Genomic DNA, 8,284 nt, shown 5'->3' with positions numbered 1-8,284 from the left:
TGGCGCTTGGGCTCTGGGGCGGGTGCTGCAGAGCCTGAGGGCCAGGCATTCAGCTCCACCAGGTGGAGTGACCCGTGAGGGAGCTGTGGGAGCAGAGCTGTCCCCAGAGCGGGGACAAGCTTGGAGTCGGGGTGACTCACGCTCAGGGCACACCCCTCACTCACCAGCACAGCCCCATGGGACTGGGCATGGAGGGCAGGCCCTGGCTAGGGGGTTATCAGCAGCCCCAAGTGTGGCATGTGATGAGCCAGGTCCATCCAGGGAATCCCACCAGGAGACACAACTACAGGGCAGGCCCAAGACCCGTCCAGAGAGAGGTACGTGTACACCAAAGCCCAGCAGAGCTGCAGTGGGGCTCTCAGGCAGAGGGCGTGGGGCGTCCCAGCTGAGGCCAATCAGGGAAATTACGGCCTGTTAGTGCCTAACAGTAATGTTTTTATCTGCACATTTTTGTTCATTTCCAGCTCTTCACACCTTTTATCCATCTCCTGGTCCTCTGGTTCTCATTTTGTAGAAGTTAGTTTGCTTCTGGGCTGCCTCCTGGAGTTAGGCAACAAGATCCTGCTGAGATCAAGCACAGATCAAGCACAGGTGCAATGCTGGGGGCAGTTTGCTGCAGGGCCTGCTGCCAAAAGGTGTTATGAGCCACCCTCCAAATGGTTTTGCTGCCTTCTCCCTGCAAAGTCTACTTGCATGAACCCAGGAGGCAACTGGTAGTTTAGATGCAGTCAGAGATGCCCCTTGTCCCTCTGCCTTCTGGAAGAAGTGATAAATAACATGTAAGTTAATTTTGTGGATAATACTAAAACAGGTTTCAAACATCTGATGTCTGCAGATCAGTTTTAATTACCCATCCTGGCAATATTTCCCCAGCTAGTCCTAGCAATGGTCTTATGTTGATGTGGCCAGGCAGCTCAGTGTATTCACAGATATGTATGTAAGATGTTCACTGGTGATTTAGTGATGTACATATAATTCTCCCCAGGGTTATTTTCATCTACGAGAAAGATTTAACCTTTAATTTTTTTGAGGTTTTGTTCTCTTTCCTGGCTTGTCGTGGTAGCACAAGGTAAGGGAAAAACCTTCTATCCTTGCTGTGTTTTTAAAGGAATAGTTAAAACAACCAGCTTTTGAGTCTCTCTTTCCAAGCCTGTGATGTTGACAGTGGTTCTGACAGTAATGAGTTTTGATAGGTAAAACAAATAACATTTGGTCACACTTAGCTTAATAGTTCCCTTAATCTACTCTTGTCATGGAGCTAAACTTGTTTGTTGATAGATGAAGCCATCAGAACAGAGACACAAACTTCTTTTGTAAACTGCTTTATATTTCTGTCATTTCTCCAGGGGCTTATGATGAACAACTGTAGTGCATATTATACATTAGATGTATTTCCTGCTTTGCTGTCACAGATGCCTTGCCATTAAGAATTTCTTTCAGTGCATGATTTCTATGTAGTCTTTTAAAACTCTAAAATCTTAAGTTTGTTACTTTACAAGGCTTCTTGCTACAACATAGAACACTGTGCTCTGATGGTATCTGTGATGTATGGCAAAGTGGGATATATACAGGTAATTCTGTATGTGGATACTTATAAAACTCTGACTGTAGTTATTCTGTAAGTTTAAAAAAATATAGTGCAACAGAAATGAAATACAGTATACTTCTTCCATGTGTGCATAAGAGCAGTCGTACAGGGTTGGATCAAAGGCTCTTCCATACTGTCACCTGGTCTCTGACGATCACATCAACTTAGAGAGAGAACATGGAGTGATCTTCCTCTGAAATATTCTTCCAGGGTCTCAGTCTTTGGTTAAGAAACTTCCAGAGTGAGAGGTTGCAGTCTAAACCAGGGTATTTAATAACATCATAACTATAAAATAGATTTACCTTAAATGCATTTACTTAACCCATTTATTCTTCTTTTTTTTTTTTTTTTTTTTTACAGTGTTCTGTGTCGGTTATTTCTGTGGTGTGTTAAGGCCACTTTAATCTCAGCATCTCAAAATGCTTTACATGTTTCACAGGTAGGCAAGTGATGGCAAGAAGTCATACTATGATTTGCAGTTCTGGAAATGGAGCTTGATCATCCTTGATCATTCAGACTAAGGAATGGAACAAAGACAATATCCTGTTATTTTTGTGTGTGACTTCCTTTTCATCTGTACAGAAGTGGTAAGCCTATCTCAACTTACTGTAACCGAGGGCTTCATGAAATTGGTACCACATGCTTCTGGCTATTTGCAGAAGTGTTAGATATATTCTGAGGTGACTGTAGTTTTCTCACAGGATCGTTATAGGACACATTCTTCTTTACGGGGTCACCTCTTGAACTCCACAAAACAAAATTATTATGGAATATTATCAAAGTTTGCACAGTCTGGTAGCTCTGCACGGCTTTATCCAACATATCTGTTTGCCAACATGTATTTCTGGATAAATACAAAGCTTGCATCTGAAAAAACAGCACTGGCTGATGCAGATTCAAACCAAACTGAATGAATGTTGCTAGGAAGAGAAAAGTGCAGTTATGCTCCTAAGTAGATACATAGGACTGTATTATTTTTAGCATCCAAGCCTGCAATGATGTTTGTTCTTCCTACCTGAAGGTTGATCTTTCTCCTCTGACCATGATTTCCTACAGTAATGACAGTGTAAATACTGAGCAATGGACAAATATTTTGACATAGGATATGAGACTTCTGCATGTGTCATATGAAGTTCAAATCTTGTTCTTGCAGGAGAATAGAATAACCCCAGAAGTAACCCCTTGTGGAATAAGGTGTGTAATTACTGGGGTTTTTTTACACATGCAGACTCAGAGATTACTAAGTAGCCATACTATCAGTTATAGGAAATATTTGGTGGCTTTACTTTCATGGTTTTGGATGACTGTAAATTACTTGCGGCATCTTTGTCTTTAGCATAGAGATCCCAATAGACAAATTGTATACTCTCACACACAAAGTGAAAAAACAAGCAAACAACAAAACCCCATAGCATTTTAAGGCTATTTTTTAAAAAATGCTTTAGTAAGTTTGACAAATCATAATCTCAACAGCACAAGACTGAGGCTTAAAGGAAATTTTCACTTAGCAACTTCATAAAAATCTTTAGAAATAACACATTTCATTTAATTACTAAAATGAGACAGTTTTAGAATTTTGTACCCTAGATTTGTCTGAGACTAGTGTGTATTTCACTCAGCAACTCAAATATGTTCTCTTTCTAGTAGTTTGCAAGTTCTGCTTTAAACTGTGGGATTCATTAAAAGTTAGACCTTAATGGCCAGATTCTGCTTCCCTTGCTCTTGCTAGTTACTGTGTTATTGTAGGAGTGCCTTATTAATTCTGATATGAATAATGGCAGAGGAATCGTAATTCTGACATGATGAGGACTGAATATTGCCTGTCTTTAGTCTCTGGCCAGTCTGATATAAAGGAAAATGGCAGGTTTTTCTTTGGTGTGTGTTTGCAGAAAGACTGTTTTAGAGGTCTGGCGTCTTAGATGAGTTCTGCTTAGACTGATCAGTGAATAGTATTGAAGTACAGGAAAAATTTGTGCATGTTAAATGAATTTATCATAAAGTTCTGCACAAATCACCGTGGTAAGCAATGTTTCATTTTCTGACCAGGTATAACCAGTATACAACTACCCATAAAAAAGTTAATGGTGGTACTCGAAGAAAAGCATACTGTGCCATCCAGAGGGACCTTGACAGGCTTGAGAGGTGGGCCCATGCGAACCTCATGAAGTTCAACAAGGCCAAATGCAAGGTCCTGCACATGGGTCAGGGCAATCCCAAGCATAAATACAGGCTGGGGGATGAATGGATTGAGAGCAGCCCTGTGGAGAAGGACTTGGGGGTATCAGTGGATGAAAAACTGAATGTGAGCCAGCAATGTGCGCTCACAGTCCAGAAAGCCAATCGCATTCTGGGGTGCACCAAAAGAAGTGTAGCTAGCAGGTCGAGGGAGGTGATTCTCCCCCTCTACTCTGCTCTCGTGAGACCCCACCTGGAGAACTGCGTTCAGCTGTGGGGTTCCCAGTGTAAGACAGACATGGACCTGCTCGAGGGGGTCCAGAGGAGGGCCACAAAGATCATCAGAGGACTGAAACACCTCCGCTATGAGGACAGGCTGAGAGACTTGAAGTTGTTTAGCCTGGAGAAGAGAAGGCTCCAGGGAGACCTTATAGTAGTCTTCCAGTACTTAAAGGGGACCTACAGGAAAGACAGGGAGGGACTCTTTAACAGGGAGTGTAGTGATAGGATGAGGGGTAACGGTTTTAAATTGAAAGAGGGTAGATTTAGATTAGATATTAGGAAGAAATTCTTTACTGTGAGGGTGGTGAGACAGTGGAACAGGTTGCCCAAAGAAGTTGTGGATGCCCCCTCGCTGGAAGTGTTCAAGGCCAGGTTGGATGGGGCTTTGAGCAACCTGATTTAGTAGAAGGTGTCCCTGCCCATGGCAGGGGGGTTGGAACTAGATGATCTTTAAGGTCCCTTCCAACCCAAACCATTCTATGTTTCCATGATTCATGTCTTCTGGCCTCTTACTTTCCAAATACACAACTTTCTACCTTTATCCTTTTTTTTTTTTTCTTTCTCTCTTCCCTAAGATTAGATTTCTGAATCATTTGCAGAGGGAGGAACTCTTCTGCAATGTTTTTTTCATTAGTCCCTTTTGATGATTCATTTTAACAGAGATGCTGTCATTTAACTCTGCTGGTACATCAGAGGCTCAACCTGATTGCAAGTTTTTGGAACATGATTTTTTTTCTAATAGCAGGAAGCTATCAGAATTGTTTTCTCCTTTGACATATAATTTCTCTGGAAAGGTCAGCATGGCCCTAACTTCTGGACAGAATTCATAAAATTAGAAATATGTTGGTCAAGGTTTAAAATCAAAACCTTTTTTGACAGAATAACCATGACCTTAACAATCACCTTATTGGGATCAGAAAATGTGGCCTTACATAAGTATGAATAATAAGGACATTACCTTTGAAAATCCACATTTGTGAAACATCTTTCAAGTTGCATCCACCTTTTGCATTTGTTTTTAACATTTTTGGAAAATATTCTTAAATAAATACAGAATCCCTGTGAATTTACTGGTGACAAAAATAAGGACTGAGCCAGGAGTGTAAATTGGCACAGTTCTTTTGGCTGCAAGCCATCTTAGTTTACAAAGTCAAGGAGTGGATTTCTTGTTTAAAATGATCTGTAATTTTCATTTTTTACAATATATGATTTAAAAAAAAATGCAAGGACACTAAATAATGCATCTTTTGCAGCCTGATTCTGACAGTATTTACCTTATTTAGGTATACTACCCTTTAAAGTTACCACAAGTAAAGCAGTGAGAAACTGGAAACTGTCCCTTGACCTTTTCTCTCCTCATCCATAAACAAACCTTTCTCCTTAAAGGTATTTTTACAAATAGATATGCTATTTCATATACTCCACTATTTCCTGTTGGGCATTTGCTATGTGGACACAGCAAGCAATGTCCTTTTTAGTGTAGAGAATGATAATAGAATGGTGTGCTTTAAATCAAGAGAAAGACTCTTGTTGACTTTTTTGGGCGCCCTAAGGCCCTTGCCAATAAACACATTTTTCTGAGGAGGAATTCATCACGTTTTGTAAAAGATACATTACATTATACACATATGTTAAATCTAGGTCAATTTAGAAATGTGGTTTACCACAGCATACATTCATAGAAATATTTTTAAAATAGTTTGTCTTAGAAAATGAGACATATAGCCAGATAATACGGCTGATAAATGAATAAATAAAAGATACTGATATTAGTTCTGAACACCTGAAGATTATTGGAAAAATCATATAAATCCAATGATTGTTTATTGCTACCTGTATGGACTTGAGGGTTACGATTCCAGGTGTATCTCTGGTGAAGAGAGGCTACTCAAAGATAACTGATGATCACACAAATGGTATAATAAATTCAGTGATTAAAATTTGTTTCTTACTGTCCTGCAGGCTGTTTGGCTGGATGAATCCTGCCCAAAATCTCAGGCTGGAAAGGGTATTTCTAGCTATAAGTGACAATAAACTGTCAGAACGACAGTTTGCAGGAGTGCTGGTGCATCAGGTAGCTTTTTCAGTTTTTTCAGGAGAAAAAGAGGAGGGAACACCTACTAATGCAGAATTTACTGTGATTGGCAGGAATGGTTAAAGCAAAATGTCTTTAATTTTTTGTTGCTTTTAACTTTTCTTCATGTTCTGTTCTTGTAGACCAAAAAAGCCCTCAGCCCTAATTTTTAAAGAAGCCCTGTAAAGTTCATACTGATAACAATCATGTAGAGAGAAATCCATAGCAGGGGCAAAATTCAGCTGGATCTGCTGATGTTTAAGTGTGGTTAATAAGAGGGTAGGTATGTATTTATGTGAATGCTATGCATGTTGGTTACTCAACTTAAAATTTGTGAAAACTGGAGAAATGTGAGTATAAACTTGACTGTTGAAAGGATTCCCCAGGAATGACAGAATCATAGAATCAATTAGGCTGGAAAAGACCTTTAAGATGATCAAGTCCAACTGTTAACTTGCCAAGTCGACCACTAAACCCTGTCCTTAAGTGCCATATCTACATGTCTTTTAAGTACCTCCAGGGATGGTGACTCAACCACTTCCCTGGACAGCTTGTTCCAATGCTTGATAACGCTCTTGGTGAAGAAATTTTTCCTAATACCCAAACTAGACCTCCCCTGGTGCAGCTTGAGGCCATTTCCTCTTGTCCTATCCCTTGTTACTTGGGAGAAGAGACTGACACCCACACAGATAGGAAGAAAGCTCAGAGACTTCAGCTTACCCCCTGTACTATTGTAAGTACAGGGAGGAATTATTCTTTCCCTTCAGTGAATTGGGACTCAGTTTTTGCTAGTTGATCTGGTTTTAAGGCTAGCTAATGCTGATGGTATTATTGCTACATTTGTTTGGAGGTTGTATTAACATTCACCGCATCCAGAATTTTGTTCTGACTAATATTGTCTTGTCTTTTCCAGCAAATTCAGTCAGTTAATGAGCTATAGAAATAACTTTAGAAGTGTTCTCAATCTTTGCATGTCTATATGTGTCTGTATGCACATGTGAGTATGGAGAGAGCATATTCAAATTCAGATGAGTCAGCAGAAGGTATCAAACATATGTTGCCTGAATGAAAGGTATTTGGTGTTTAAAAAAAAAGTCATTAATATATAATCAAAATTACACTGTCAGCTATCATGTATCTCACCTGACATACAAGTGTTTGAAGTGTTCAGTGGCAATTTTTTGCCTCAATAGCACTTCATGAGATTCTTGATGGGATGAGTAGTTCTTGCCTTCTCTTTTCTGCCAGGTGACACAAAAGTTCAAGGTTGGAGCCAACCTGTGAGCAGGAAGGAAATTCCTGCCCACTAATAAATTCTAGGCTGGTCTAAAGGAAACCCTTCAGTATTTGTAAACTGCCCCGCTCTCTTCTCTCCTGGAGTAGAAAGGATCCTAGAGGATTTCAATATGATGCTGAAAGATTGTGCCATTATTCCTACCTCCCCCTAAAAAAGCTTCAGTCTAGAAAGGGTGTGGAAGATAAAAATTAGCAGTTGTTCTGTACACCTGATCTCTTACTTGGCTAAAAAGGAAAACACAGAATCACATGCAGAATTCGACAAGTGTGGGGAAAGTATGCGCAACATGGAGCAATGTTATGGTTGAGGAAGGACAAGGAGCATCGCTGAGAGTAGGGTTGTAGCTGAGGCAGAACTGAATGCAGAATGGGTAGGGGAGAAATACAGACTTCTCATCAGCAAAGTATGTAAGCACATGTTGATTTGGGTATGTGGGTAATTGCATTCTGTTCAGCAGAGCTCTCTGATTGCTTTGAATTCAATGGGTTTTTTAAATATTGGGGGGGAGGGCTTTAAAGATAAACTAGTTCTTGTGCCCTATTTTAAAGGGGGTGGATTCATTATTTCTAATGTGATATGCAAGCTTTAACAAATGACCCATTTTTGAGAGGTGCTAAGCATCAACAGCTCCTGTGAATTTCAGTTCTGACTTCAGTGGTATCCGGAATTTTTCAGCTCACTTTGTCCTTCTAGCAGGAAGCAAAGCCAATTAGGCTTTGTCGTTGCTCACTTTTTCAGTGAGTGCCCCAATAAAGCTGTCATGAGCACTGACACTTCAGATGTGGATAGTTAATATTACTGCCAAGTAATTAAAAGTACAGTCTTGGTGTCTATATTTTGGAGCAGGGGAAATTTCATATTAAATTAT

General features: G+C 40.0%; 1 protein-coding gene across 1 annotated transcript in view; it reads left to right on the top strand.

Annotated features, from left to right (window-relative positions):
• Positions 1-1,758: 1,758 nt before the first annotated feature.
• Positions 1,759-8,284, top strand: part of LOC115352813 (solute carrier organic anion transporter family member 1A2-like) — a 60,582-nt gene continuing 54,056 nt past the window's right edge. Inside the window, exon 1 of the mRNA XM_030041472.2 lies at positions 1,759-2,175. The gene's annotated coding sequence lies outside the window, so the exon portion shown is untranslated. The remainder of the gene's footprint in view (positions 2,176-8,284) is intronic.

This window comes from Aquila chrysaetos, chromosome 17 (genome assembly GCF_900496995.4).
Source record: "Aquila chrysaetos chrysaetos chromosome 17, bAquChr1.4, whole genome shotgun sequence".
Classification (NCBI taxonomy): Eukaryota; Metazoa; Chordata; class Aves; order Accipitriformes; family Accipitridae; genus Aquila; species Aquila chrysaetos.
This window is presented reverse-complemented; position numbering and strand designations above follow the sequence as displayed.